This window comes from Lucilia cuprina, chromosome 5 (genome assembly GCF_022045245.1).
Source record: "Lucilia cuprina isolate Lc7/37 chromosome 5, ASM2204524v1, whole genome shotgun sequence".
Lineage (NCBI taxonomy): Eukaryota > Metazoa > Arthropoda > Insecta > Diptera > Calliphoridae > Lucilia > Lucilia cuprina.
This window is the reverse complement of record NC_060953.1, coordinates 69,520,972-69,537,288: the sequence shown is the minus strand read 5'-3', so window position 1 is coordinate 69,537,288 and position 16,317 is coordinate 69,520,972. Positions and strand designations below refer to the sequence as shown.

General features: G+C 26.4%; 1 protein-coding gene across 1 annotated transcript in view; it reads left to right on the top strand.

The window, feature by feature from the left end:
- Window positions 1-16,317, top strand: part of LOC111688029 (trichohyalin) — a 96,441-nt gene that overhangs the window by 55,102 nt on the left and 25,022 nt on the right. The window lies entirely within an intron of this gene.

Below are 16,317 nucleotides of genomic sequence, written 5' to 3'. Positions count from 1 at the left end.
GAATTTTTGTTTATAAATAGAGCGTATGATTAATATTAAATTGAAAAGCATGACAAAGTATAAAAATATTCATTATACGCCTGTTTGTTCTCTTTCGAGTTTTTATTTTGTATTATAAAATGTATTGTAAAATGTATAAGACTACAAAGGAGTATAAATTTAGGTTAACATCCATAAATATTTCTCATTTCTAGCACACAAGTTAGACAAGTATGATGTATTGCGTCTATTTAGAGGAAATTTATTCGAAAAAAATTAAGAAATGTAAAGAAATAAAAAATTTAAATACATTTTCTTAAAGACCTGTCTCAATGAAAAACATTAAATAAAAAATCGATGGTAATTCAGATGTGTTTTTGAAAAATAATTTTAATCAATTTAACAAATTACAAATCATCTGTATTCACAAACGATTATTAACATTGTACTTTACTTTTTTCAGACTAATTTAAAAAACTTTATTCTAAATATGGGCAATTTCGTGTCAAGTGATCAAACATAGGTTAGGTAATTAAGCTTGTCGACGTGAGAGTTGACACACTTGGGTACTTATATTGGTCTCGTTGTGAAACACTGAAGAGGAACGCACCTCGACATACTCATGGAACATTACGTGTCCATGTTCAGTGCGGAGTCAAACAAACCTCACACTATCCTATTCACCTCTATCTTTGTATGAAAGATTAAGTCTTCTAGCTTGCGCACCTAATGTGCAATGTCCTTTCAGTAATGCTACAAGAAGTCTTAGCCTACCCCTTTTGTCATCATACAGTGACCAGGTCTGTCTGGAATTTGAGCAAGTAGTCCACTCTCCTGATTTAAAATCATTTAATTTGATTTTAAATCTGCTGAAAATTTGTGTCTGATCTACTATCTAAATATGGGTTACGTGGAACGAGGATGCCCATATGCATATGTATGTATATAAAATTAACAAATTAATAAAGCGAGGGAAATTAATTGATATAAATTGATATTAGTTATTCAAATTAGTTTATTAAAATATCTGGCCCCCGGTGGTTGTTGTAGACTTGTATACCGAAAGTGCTGGTTTCGATACCTACCTAAAACACTGGTTAAGGAGCGCACAACGGGCCCTATAGAGACTATAGGTGCATTATATTTGATGTGACGTATACAGATCTTCATTTTAAACTAACTAACTAACTAACTAACTAACAAACTAAATATCGCTAATACTTGAATTTTATACAAAAAAAACAAGACAACTCAAACAGAAGAGAACAAAACCAAAAAACTCATAGTGCACTTAATATTTTTTGTAATACAGTTAGTTCATTGTACAGCGTATGTTTCCACGTTTTCATACAACAGTTGTTGTTACGCATTCTTTGGCCATCTACACTCATCTCATCTCAGTCATCAACATGATTATTTTCTATTGTCTGATCAAAACCCACACAAAACAATACAGACACTTGAATGCAAAAACAAATCTCATTCGTTTATTTGTTTAATTAATTAAAAACAAACTAATACCAATATTGTTATAAATGGAGAAAACAATATAAAAATACTTCAGATTCATTGAGTTGTTTTTACTTTATATTTTATCCAGCACTTAATTGTAGAACAAAAAAAATAGAAACGACCATAATAAAAATAGAATGAAGTTTTACTTTTTTTACGGATTAACAGTTATATAAATAAATTTATGTAAAAACTAAATAAAACACAAGAGTATAACTGGAAAATAAAAAAATCAATTAATCAACATTTTAAACATTATACATTTTTAAACATTTTTTAAATTATCGTTATAAATTTTGTTAAATGTGTCTTTAACTAAATTAGTGTTAATTCAAAAATTCCTTGGCTATTAGATTTAATTTTTTCTCTAACAGACTTTCCTTATTTTCTCATGCCTCTCCTTAACTCTTTAGCAGAAAATTGTGTTAAAACCCAATTTGTTGTTTATTTAAAGCATCTTTATGCAGAGTATTATGTTTTCATTGGCAACATTTTCCAACCAACACAGTCAGTTACTGTCATAAAGTCTAATCCTTTTATGGTCAGAACAAAAACTAAAAGTATCAAGACAAACGGACGCACCGACAGACAGAGGGAGCAAATAAAGGAAAAAATTATACACACTAAACTGAACCGAAAGTGTAGTCAAGTGTGAAAAATACCATTTAAGACTTTCGTTTCTCTATTTTTCTTCCACTTTGCATGAACAAGATAATTTTGTTTCTACTTTATTTTGTTATACATTTTTGCAACAAAATACCTAAAGATTAGAAAAATAGACAGAAACAAAAGCATACAGTATTATTCTAGTTAGTAACAACAACAACAATAATAACAACAATATATGTGTGTGTGTAAAATTTCATACAACCAACCAGTCAGCCAGTCAGCCAGCCAAACATAAGTAAGCAATCATGCATGCATGAAGTGTTTTAAACTAAGCACTTTTTGTTCTAAATTCTTCTTGTGTTTTCATTTTCATCATCTTGTTATTTAAATCATAAAATAGAAAATACTTCATATTTTAACAATTTTAAATACACTTTTACATTCTTTTATATGAAAAGTATGAGTATTATTATTAATTCTTCTTCGTGTTATTTTGATGAAAGAACAACAAATGCAACAAGTATTTGATATGTGTAAAAGTGTAAAATTTTAAATATTTTTGAAATATTTTTACAGTTTTAATTTTAAATTCATTTAGTTTTACAATTCAAAAATATTTATATTTTAGGTAGGAAATTACGTTTAAATAAAGTGATGAGTGCAGTTCTGTGATCACAATCACCAGCAAAAACTCGGTAATGAGTTGTAGTTACATAACTTCTTACTTTTTATTGATTTCCTATTTTGGTACTTTTTCCTTATACAAATGGTACTTTTAAGTTTTCTGTAACACTGAACCTAGAAAAAAGAAATTATGCCTGTATACTCTAAATAAAAGAGAACATATAAAAGGGGACTTTTTGATACCTTTTAGTCATTTTAACAAAATTCCAAGTCATTAGTAAAAGATATTAGAAAATATATATATTAAATTAAATGCTGACAATAACTCAACCTAAAGTTGACAATTTTAATTGTTAGAACGTGGTATTTAAAAAAATTTAAACAACTAAAACTAAACAGTTTTATATATTTAGTTATCGCAATGGTAACTAAAATAAATCTATTAAATTATTATTGTAACTACAACTAGAATTATGTGCTTAAGCGCATGCCAAAGCAGTTAGATCAGATACAGAAAAAAAAAACAAAAAAAAAAAACTTTCAAGAGGAAAAGAAAAAAGTATTAATAAATAACAGCAGGTAGATTTGATTTGTTTTCTTGAATTAGGTTTTTTTACAATTTCTTAATGCTCGTACTCGTGATTTATTAGTTACAACCATGAACGTTTTTTTTTTCTTTTTTGTTTTCATTTTTGCCATAATGACAACATGATTATTATCAAATTTATTACGTAATTTCAGTTTTAGACATAAACAAAATAATATAAAACTAAAAAAAATATTAAATGTTTTATTTTTATTTGATAATTTTGTTTGTACAGACAATTTTCTTGTTATAATAAACTTTTAATTTAGAGTTAAAACACTTAATTCAGTCTCATTTAAATTGTTGCGTGTTTTGGTGTGACAATTTTTAAAATTGAAAATAAGAAAAAAGTGGGCAAAAAACCAAAATCAATCTTAAACAATCGAAAAAAGTCTAGCAAATGATTTTAACTGTTTTATAAACAATTTCATTAAACTGTTATATAGTCAGCCACTCAGTAAATTTTCTTCATTGTCTGCCAAGTTAAGCAAAAAATTAAAAACAAAAAAAAAAAATAATAATAATAAAACGAAGTAAATTAAAAGATAACTGAAAAACTGATTATTTGTTTTATTTTTGCTGTCTTGACTTGAGTCACACTTTTACGACGGTTTATGTCAAGACAAATTTGTGGCGTTAACAGTTTAACCCATAAAAGGCAAGCTTAAGAACAACGTATATTTTAAAAACTCTTTCATATATGCATATTTTATAAAAATATTTATCTCAGCAATCAAATCTTAATTAAGACAGGAAAATATTAGTTAGGTTAGTTTGTAGTGTTCTAGTTTGCTAGTACCCAGGAGTATTTCTCCTGCATTCCCTTTGAAATTGACTAATGGTAAATTTTAGCCGCTTAATTGAAATATCCAAGACGAACTCCTGCACAAACTTTCATTTATTTTTCAAAAATTTACCAGTTTGCTAATTTTCGACTAATTTTTCTGAAGTTAATTTATTATTAAAAAACTAAAGTTATTTCATTTCCGTACTTAATCTTATTTACTCGTTTTTGTATCCTCTACAGCACTATATTCGGAAGGATATACTGTTTTTATTTTTATGTTTGTAACACCCAAAAAAATATTGGTCTTACACCCATTATAAAGAATACCACTCGAACTTTATACGCACCCTACAGTTAAAAATTTTAAAGGTAATTTGATGAAATTTGTCACATACTCCTTATCAGTCTATTATTTCGACTATCCCCCAGAATAGAGCTTTTTAGCTTATAAAAGTATTAAATATTTTTGTATAATTTCAATGTAGATGTAAATCTCTCTAACAAAACTTATAAGGATAGGCCCTATCTTAAGCACCTTCACCTTTGAGAAATCCTCTTTTTTGTCAACAAAATGTTAATATATTTCTGAGCTAAAATAAAACTCATATTTAATACTTTATATTAAAAAATAATTTCGAAATTTTATTATAATCGTGGTCGGCCATGCCCTACCATACATTCTTTCTTGTTTTCTTCAAATCGCCATCGTAATGACTTTATTCCACTTGGCGTGTTTAAGAAAATGAACCAGTAAATTCCCATCATAATTCAAAATAAGAAACCACAACAACAACAAACACAAAACAAGAACAAATCACGAAATCTCTAATAATTTGCAAGAAGAAAAAGAGTTTAGGTTACTATGTCAAGTTAAGAGAATTTTACTAAAACAAAAAAGTGGCTAACAGAAAAGAACTCAACACAAAAAAACATCAAGCGGAAGCCCTTAATATACCGGCAACCAAACAACAATGAAGAACAAAAAACTTTAATAGAAAACAACAAGAATTGTTCTTAAAATGAAAAGCCAAGAACATTTTCTAGACTAAACTAAACTGGGCAAAAACCAAAAAGAAGAAAAATTTGATACAACATTGTCTTTTCCATAACTCGGTTAGTGAAACAATTTATTTCTTTTTGACTACAAGCAAAAACAAATTTAAAACAAATATTTTGAAGAGTTGGTTGCATATAAGCGATACAAGAAGGAATGTTTGTTTTTAACTTTTTTTTTGCTATTTGGGAATACATTAAATAAGCTGAGAAGATCTACACAAGAGCTGAACATCTGTTTAACAGTAAAATGTAAAAAAAATTAACATGGTTAGAGATTTTAATGGGTATGGGTAGACTTAATGATTCTTAACAAAAAATTGTCAAGAAATTTCTAATATAGCAAAACTATGTTAGTCAAATTTTATAAGTAAATAAGTGATCCGTCACTTTTATTGAGGAATGAAACAATAAATTGGCAACAAGCGTTCCTTTTTTTCATTGTAAGAGTGACCCTCAAGGCCAGGTGTTCAGCGTGAAGTCAGTTTGTTGTATTTTCTTATAAATCGTGTCCACAACTCGGGCTGTGACCATTTCCACTTTTTGAAATAAAGCAAAAGAGGCGTAAGTCAATATTTGCTTTATCGGCTTGAGCCCCTATGTACTACCAAACCGTCTTTGGGAGGCAAATTCATCAGAAATTTTAATCGTTGAACCAGTTTCATTTCTGCATAATGCAAGTTCGATAGCACCCTATGAAGTGTTGTCGAAATTCTTGTATGTCAATGAATGCACAAAGGGCTATTTGTTTAGAGGTTTTTCAATCCGTGTCAGTCGCAGTTTGTCAAGTTGATAAGTAAATTGAAAGAAATTGTTCTTTAATATATAGGTCTCTGTTACTATCAATCAGTCCTTCCATTGTTTTTAGAAAAAAAAAATAATTAAGACTGATTGGTCAAAAGAATTTTGACAATTGTTCAGATTTGCTACATGCCTTTGGCTATAGACACGTAAAATGACAAGAGTAAATCAAGACTCCTAGATAGCTGTTCGTTCTACAATTAACAAAATATAATATACATTATTATTTTCTGTGATAGTATACATTACTTCGTCATTTGAAGATGAACTAATATAATGTGGTTGCGATAACTAAATATAAGATTAAGCTGAACATAATATTTTAATCTTTCTTGTTGCAATATATGTTTTTTAGTAGGGTAAAACTACTAATATTTTATAATGAAAGCTGAAAGTTTTTCCATAGTTATCCCATACAAATACCACTAAGACCCCTACAAATCTCAACTTAATGGATTTCAGGTAGAGTCATGAAAAAAACCTTTAACTACTGACTAAAGACTCACAGTTAAAAGAAAATCCTGATACAACAACAACTAAAACAAAGGTTAACAGTGTTTTACATTCTATTTTTACGAAAAAATAATAAAAACGTCTACAATCAGATGTAATTTTTTCTTTTTGGCTTTTTACTGATTGCAAATGAGAATCAGTGAAAGACATTGTTTGGATAAAAACCAAAAAACAAATGTGTGTCAGAACACAACTAAAGCCAGTCAGTCGGCCAACCAGCCCATCCAAGCAGCCACACTGTCTACAATTATGTTTTTTTTTCATTTGTTGTCGTGTTTTTTCCAGATTCTATTCACCACTTTAGAAATGATATAGTATATATGCAACAGCAAAGTTTTTTTTAAATATATGGGCTATCTTCTACATCTTTGTTCCAGAATAGAAATGTGCAACAAGAAGATTTAAACAATAAATGAATTGAAATGAATTGGAAAGAATTGAAAAGAATCTGTCTGTTTGTCTGCTGCCTAAATGCAGTCTTTTTTTAAGACTACATACTAAAACTCTGCAGTGTGCAAATAAACATATGAACTCTAATCTGTTCTGTGGCTTTTTCTTGTTGTTATTGTTGTGGTTGTTTTTAATTAATACACCATATTCCGCCTTCAGTTTGATCTCTGATGTGCTGATTGGGTTTTATTTTTTTATTTTATTTCATTTTATTTTATTTGACGCGATATCATCATAAACTCATACGCTACAAGTAGTAATGCCTGAATGATTTAACTTTGCTTCAGTTGACTACAATTTTGTTTAACAAACTGTCAGTCTATCGCTATGACGAACTGACTGTCTGCCTGCCCACTTCGGCAAAAATGAATACCAAGATGATTGGTTGTTGGTGGTTCATCGATGAGTTTGATTGCTGGCTTGTTTGTTTCAATTGATGTTGATGTTGCTGCTGCCTGCCGTTGCTACTCATTGTGCTTCTGTTGTTGCAATCAGAGCTTCGAATTAATCAATTCAATTTGAGCTTAATTCACCAAAATCTGAATTCAGAAATATAAAGTTTAATCTTCCAATCCTTTTTTTAATTCTCAGGAATTAATTCAATAGCTTAATTCAAAGACTTTCAGTTTATTTTAATTCATTCATATACTGAATTCATTCATGTTTGAATTACATTCTACCTTGAATGATTCAATTTTTCTTTAATTCAAATCTACTCCAAATTGAATTACGAAATTTTTCTTAAATTCATTTTGTAGTAGACTGAATGAAAAATCTTTCCTTTGCAGGCAGAGTGTTGTATCTCAAAAACTAAAATTTCAATTTCAAAGGTTTATAAATTTTTATGTTTCTTATCTCTATATAAAAAAGTTTATGCGTATAAGTTTTAAAAAACCTATTTTACAGTTGATATTTGTAAGTTTGTTTAATAAGAATGATAATTCTGACTAATAATAAACTCAAGTTGTGGGCACAAAAAAATTTTTTCTATTTTTTAGTTATAACACTATTGCTGCAAATAATGATACATAATATTTATGTACAATATACAAAAATACATGCATAGTATGTGACCATAAGTTTATGATCATAAAACATAACAAGTCCGTTGAAGTTTGCTTAGAACAGAATAGGTCCCTATCGCTAAAGAATCAGCCACGGAACGCCTTTTGTGGTGCTAAGTTTTCCTTCTGAATAATGTATTTTTTAACTGAGTCCGCTGATTAATCATAGTATTTAAGTATTTTATTGCATTTACTGCAGTATAGGGATTTATACGCTTTAAAGTAAGTTTTCTGTAAGTTTTAATTATCATTCCATTCATATCCAATACATAATACATTTGAAAATTTAAATTAAAAAAAAAATAAATTATATTTTATTTGACAAATTTTAAAACATCTGTATATTAGGATTGTTCAAATAAATGTTTAATTTGAAAATAGTTCTTAAATAATACATATGTATATCAATTGTTGTATGTGGTTTCGTATATCCTTTCTTGTTAGCTTTTGCTTAGAAACCACATAATTTTTATCACCGATGGATTCATAAGATGAAAATTCTAATTCACTCATGAAAGCAATTATTTTGGAAATATATTTTTTAATTTGAAATATCAAATTTGAAATATTTATAATCCTGTTTGTACGTATATGTTCAAACTTTTTTCGAATGGAAATTATATTTGGAAAATTTTATTAAAATTTTTTCAAATACTTTATAATTTTTTAAAAAACTTTATAAATAATATGTTTCGAGTAAGATTTGTCTTTTATGTAAATTTTAGAAGGGGCTATATTTATTTTAGTTAAATTTTATCTATAATATAGGGCTTGTTTTTTGTTTAATCATTAGCTGAAATTAAAATAGAAAATTGTATTTATAAAATACAAAATAAAATTTCTAAAAACAAAAGCCCCCTAATGTATATACATTTTTATTTAAAAACATTTCTTTAATCCCCTACAAAATGAATGAAGAAAAACGATTAAAGCTATTTTGTAATAGATTTGAATTCGAAAAAATTTAAATCATTCAGCAAGGAATTAAGCCTTTAAAGAATGAATTATACAAGTAATGAATTCAAAATTTTTAAAGTCCTAAAGAATTCAGCTTATGAATTAATTCGAATGAATGATATTATAGAATGTCGAAGTAATAAATTTTAATTTGATTTAAAATATTGAATTAAGGCTTAACAATTTTAAACCTTTGGTTGCAATTCACTATTTATTATGATTATGAATGAGCATTTGTTGCTAACAAAATAATTGCCTGTTATTCATAGTTTTTTTTCTTTTCAAATTTTTTCTGTTGCTTTCTTTAGAAAATCTATGGCCAAATGTTATTAATTTGTAAACTGATATACCAAGCCATGAGAGTGCGTCCGTCCGTCCATCCGTCTGTCTGTCTCTCGACTGCACCCAGTTTTCAATTGTAAAGAAGGCGCTTTATTCTTCAATTTACTCTGTCGGTTTGCTTGTACTATTTTGTATTTTGGAATAACTAAAGTGGAAAAGTTAAGTGGTTGGAAAAATAAACCTTTCATCTTTTATGTTGCCTTTTTTCCACTTTTTTTAATTTGTTGCGCTCTAACAATACGGGAAAATTGTGCATAAATAACAAATTTTATTGTTTATTGTATTAATTATAAATGGAAGTATTATTTATTGTTATGCCTATAGAATGAAAGGGGAATAGAGTTTACTTTAAAATAAACTGCTCAATAATAATAGTGACAAATATAAAACTAGTTCAGCAAAAAAAAAAAAAAAAACAGATAACAGTTTTCCAATTATTTATGAGCATAAAAAAATCATATTTAAGGGAGCAAATAATGTATTTGCTTCAAACTTAAAATATTAATTTAAATATATTTAAAAATTCGCAAATTTTTTTTGATAACACCAAATATTCATCCCAAAAATAACAAGGATAATTTTTGGTGTTGTGGGTACTTTTTTGGTACAATTAATATATGTTGTTCTAAAATTAATTAATATTTTTGCTTTTTTGTTACAAAAAAGATTGAAACAGTTATTTAAAAGAATTCAATACAATATGGTTGCAGCAATTATAAATATGATTACAGTCATTATAATATTGTTAAATTGTATGTAGTAATCTTTAATAATACTAGTGTTTTAACAGCAAATTTTACTCCAAAAAACGTTTTAACATTTTTTATAGTTAAAAAATTGCAAACATATGAATATAATGTGCCAAAAATACTGACCTTCACAAAATCATAAACATTAATAAATATTTATTTTCATTTGTGAATGTTTGAAAATACATAGAAAATTAACACCAGAGTGTTAAATACCAATCGAAACGTTAAATTATTGTAAATAATCTTCATGCATGAGTGTCCCCAAAACCCAGTGTCTTCAATAAAGTGTGAAAATTTGTTTTAGTATCAAAAAATTAAATTAAAAAACAAGAATTTTGCTGCCAATTATCATCTGAAAATATTTAATTTAATTTGTTAAACAAATAACTGAACGCCTTTAGCCTAAAATCATATACATACATCCATAAATTTTAATTATAAATTATTATTTCGTTTGCCAAATAAACTTGAAATTTCAAATTTTTTGTCTTTAACAAATTTAAATAAATCCTAAAATTCCAAGTTTCAGAAATTCAATTTGTTTAACAAAATTTAATTTTCTTATTTTTTCAATTATTGAAAATTAATGAAAATTTTTGAAAATTCAATAATTTTCCTAAATTAATATTAAAATATCTCATACAAATACCAGAAATTTATTACAGAAACTAAATTCAGTAAATTTCTATACCATTTAGTTTCTATTGAATCAAATCAAATATTTTCTTTCTCTTTAGGCTCTTAATTGACTAGAGAAAAATTGAGGGCAAATTATTTTTTCTATTCCAATAATTTATTGCATTCTATAGCAATATTAAAATACTTACATAACAAAAACAAAAAGAAGAAAGTGTCAAGTTTTAATAAATTACTAAAGAAAAATTCAGTTTAAATTAAAATTGATTGGAGAAAAACGACACACTCTCGCATGTATTTAATATTTCTATGCCATGTGACCTAAAGAATCAATGAACGGAATGTGAATGTGCGAAAATGTGTAAAATACACCCACTTTTAATTTATACAAATTGGAAAAAAAACAACAAAATACATATACATATATTTATTCTTGTTAAACAAAATATTTAATTTAGTAATCAATAATGTTTTTAATTGTAAACATTGTAATGACTTTGGCGCTGATATATTTGTTATTGTATTTTATTTATTGATTAGTATTTTTAATATTTATTTGGTTTATGTGTGTAAATATGTCTGTCTTTCTTTACATTTTTATTTGTAAAACAACATTGAAATCTGGAAGATAATGAATGATGCCCTACAATGAGTAGAAAGGCACGTAGAAACAATATTAATATTTGTTAGGCGCTTAATATAGTAAAATATTAATTTTAGTGTTTTATATTTTTGGTGCCATTTTCCAAGAAATACTTTAAAAAGGAATTTTTAATAAAAAATAATATAAAAACTACTTGATTTTTGAATATTCAGATTTAAAAGATTGAAAAAAGACGTTTTCCAATTATACACACCTGGTTCCAAATTGAATCCAAAGGGTTAATAATTATTGAATAACATACGTTGTCAAAGTTTATACATACGTACGAAAAGCAAAATGTTGTCAGACAACGCAACGTTGTCAAAATTGCAAAAATTCGTTGTCGAAATCTAAATTTTATACATATTTATTGTCTAAATGTTAACAAGCGTGTAAGCTTACTATTGACAACGATTTGTATCAATTACGGAACTTTTCTACCGGTTTTTTCCTCTTCGTGGGGTCTAGGAGAAATTAGGGACCGATAATGTTAATTTTTTTATCACTCAAATCATTTTGTCATACCGCTTGCTATTGCAAGCTGCATGACAAAATCAATATATCCTCAACTTTTATGTGTACAGTAGTAATGACATAATAACCACTCATTACCAGGTAATATATTCTTCGTTATTGCAATCAAAATTTTCCCTAAATTGTCCTCTAAACAGTTTGAAAGAAAACTTTTTTCTATATGTGCAAATAACTTTATTTAAATATAAAATACATTTTGCAAAAACCAGCATGACTTTGTATCATCAAATACCCACACAATCGCAATAGAAATCTATAAATTCTACTATTTGTTTTTATTTATGAGATTTGAAATTCTATTTTGTAAATATTTACAGAGTTTTTTTATTTATTATCGATAGAAATTTCTAAAAATTGTGCTCTAAATAATAGAGAGCACTAATGCAAGCAGTCTACAACAGAATCTAACAAATGATTCTAATTTAGCACAATAAAGATTTTTTTCCCATTTTTTTTTCCAAATACTAAATCATGATAATGTTGCATAAAGAGTAAACAAATACATTTGTTGCAAAAAAAAATAAATAAATGTAAAAAAGTAGAATAATAATGCTGTTTTCTTGTTAAGATTGAGATTAAATTGTAATTTTCATTTGCATAGAAAATGATGTTTAGTTTTTGTTTTGAAATGTAAACATTATAAATATTTAAATAAAAACTCACCATTAGAGTGATGCAATTTTACTACATGTATGTATGTATTTATGTATGTTGATAATGGCCGACTTACCTGTAAATGGAAAACAAAATTTAACAATAAATAAAATTTAAACTAAACTTCATATTTTATAGTTCATGGCAAGATAATAAGCCAATAAAAAGAAAACATTTGTAACTAAGAAAATTAAAATGCATAAAATTTTATAAAAACAAATTCTCATTCATTACTTATCGGTCTATCTCTGTATAAAGAAGCCCTTTAACCAAACAAGCAAAACAATTCATAACAGTCCAAATTATAACAACTATATTACTAAATGGCCGAAACGTGTTCAAATTACCCTTTAATAAGTCATCATTTGTTTTGACAGTTGTTCTGTTGGTTTTGTCAATTTATCGAAGTCACATATTAATGAGATATTTCGGATGAAATTATTATTTAAGACTTTTTGGCCAAAATTTAACTTGATAATTAAAAAATTGCAAGGTTTGCAAGGAAACTTATTAACATTGTAAATCAGTGGGAAGCATTAAAAAACTTGTATATTGTTCTCATTTTTAAATCATAATTTTTATGACTTCTATTGATGTTTGTTTTATGTACATGTATGTTGTGAAAACTTTTGCTCAGTTAGCACTAATCGCTTAGAAAATGCTTGTCTATAAACTTTTATTAAAATTCAATCCACAAATTAATAAAAACCCTTTAAAGTATTTAGACACGCACATAGTATGATCTAAAGCACGAGAAGTTTATGTGATATAAACGTCTTCAAAAAATTGTTAAACGTCAAACTCAAATGCATTGAATATACAGTCATTTTATTTTGTTTTTTATCTTTATTTTTTTAACTCATTTCTATTCTAAAGTTGCACATTTTAAAATAAAACATTAAAAAAAAACTATAGAAATAATGCATAAATAAGCATTTTTAATGCTGTGCCTGTAGTGTCAGAAATCGTAAATTTTATGGATGTGGATTTTGTGGATATGTGAAATACAAATATGTATGTGAGTCTGAATAGTTTTTCGTATACTTTTTAAGCCCAAAAGCAACAACAGCGCAGAAACTTCAAACTGTATAAATATGTATTTTGAAATTTTTATTTTTACAGTTTTTTATCTTTAAGAATTTATTTTTATTTTTTTTTGCACTAAATTTTTGCGCTTGAAACGAAACTACTTAAAAGATGAAAACAAATCATAATTATCATAAAAAGCTGAACATCTTTTTTTGTTAACATTTTTGTGAAAAGTTCTCAAATAGCTGCAAACGAATATTAAAATGGCGGTGTTCTTTTTTTTTTTCTTATGTGGAGAACACACAACATACAGCAGCAGCAAAAAAAATGTGAGCAACATTTTTATGCATTGTCAGACTTTTTCTGACATCTAACCTAGTTTGATTTTGAAGATACAAAAATAAATGGAATCTAATTGTTTAAATTAAATTTACAAATAAGTAAATATTTCATGATTTAAATTTCGATTAAATTCTAATCGCGAAATTATTAAAATTGTTTTAATTCTTCAAAAAAAAAAATACATTAATTGAAGTAATTTTGTAAAAATATACAGCGTAGATATACATTTTTAAGTGTAACTCCTGCAGTTATCAACAGTTAAAAGTTATTTATTTTGTAAACATTTTGTTACAATTTCGTTCTTCAAAACAGATTTCTATAATATGGGCTTTTTGGTACATTTTCCTTCTTAAAAGTGTACCTTTTGAATTTTTTCTAATATTAAACCAAGAAATATAAAATAAAACATGGTATTTTTGGATTTTTTATAATACAATTCATATACAGAGGGAAAAAAATATACACGTCTGGTACCAAATTAACACCAAATTTTTCAACAACATCCGTTGTCAAAGTTAGTTTACATTAACTTTTACACAATTTTTGGAAAATTCAAACGGCAACGAAACACAAAGTTTTCGGGCAAAAGCCTTGAATTTTTCAATTTTTTACTCTAAACAAAATTTGAAAATTTTTTAATACTAAACTGAAAATTTGTTTGTAAATGGTTTTAGAAAATCGATTTGCCGCGAAAAGTTTTAGCACAAAATTACTGGAGAAACAGGTTTTCGCCAACTATAGAATTATTATTTGTTTTTTTTTTTTTTATTTTTCGGTTGTCTCGGATTTTCTTTAAATTTCCGTTATTTTTAGACAAATTTTAAATGGAAAGACAGACAGAATGACAGACGTAGCTTAATCGCCGCCGCTATCTATAAACATCAAGAAAATTAATTTGTAGAAATTGTAATTAGTGAATTATGATAAGTTGTACTTCTAGACGAAAAGCCTTATTCATAAGCAATATTTTATTTTATAAACGATTTAAAAATCAAAATTTGTGTAGAAATTTTATTTTATAAAACTTTTATAAGAGAAAATGTTGTGTATGAATAAGGGAGAAAATCTACATAAAATCGATGTATAGTTGTTTTAAACTTCAGATTAAGATAACTCAAAGAATGAACAAGGTGTGAAACAGTTCAACACCGCTGTGAATGTAACTAAAATCATGACCTTTTAAAATTTTAGGCAAAGATATCTCGGAAAGCTGAGATTAAAAAATTCTTATTACAGTACAAGTTCATTACAGCTTCATTTTTTCTCTGAGTTTACAATCTCTAACTAACAGTACACCAAACGATAGATTACATAGGTTGAGTAAAGTAGAAAATTAGAAAAAATTATTACTGTGAAAATAAATAATCTATTTAAGTATCAATAATCATTAAGCATTATTAATCATGTTATAATATAAATATTGAAATAAACATAATCACACTTTTAAGATTTTTAAACACGTCTAAAAGCAGTTAAAACCTCTTAAAAATCGGAATCATTAAAGACAATTTAATTTTATTAGTCACCACCATTGAATATAAATCTCTAGATTTACACAAGTACGTTTTAAAATTAATATAATTATGTATTTACCAAAAAAATTATATTTAATATTCGATTATTTTATAAAGTAAAAATATAGCAGTATATTTTTTCTATCAATAGTCAACAGCGGCAGCAGACCTATTGACTTGAGTTCACACCTCTTTTTAGTAGAGATTTTTAACAAAACTGAAATTAATTAGTAACATTTATTCATTCATTGTTTAAACAATTTTAGCATTAATAAATAAATTGTTGTTTATCATAAAAGTATAGAAAACACTGTCAATTAGAGAATATTTTTTTTATTATTTTTGTTAAATTATCAATGAGCTGAATATTTATGACAAAGTGTGTAACTAGCGCCAACTGAATATTATGTTTAAGTACTTTTCATGTTATTTTTATTTTGTACAATATTTTGGCTTTATTGACGCCATTAAATACTTTGCAAAGGTAATAAAGTTTGTATTGTTATTGTAATAATAGAATAAAAAAGAATTGACATTTGTGTAATAGTTATTTAAAATATCAACAAAAAATATACACAAATACTTTGGGTATTTGTTACAATATTAGCGGGATTTTTCCTATTGATTGCTATTGAAAGCTGTCATTTGTGATTTGCGGAATAAAACGGTTTGTTAAAAGGGGTGTCTGAAAGACAATTATTAGACACCATCATAATGATGGTCATTAGTTATTTTTAGTCGTTTATTTTGAAAGATACTTTTATTTAATGATACGTTCATTTTTTGGACTTTTGGCAGATTTTTAAGGCGTAGCCTTTTGGGACTTTTCTGGGTTTTTTATATTTTGGCTTTTGCATTAAATTATTAAATAAATGAATAATTTATTTCATGTAGTAAGAGATAATAAAACTAATTTTTTATTATTATATATTTTTG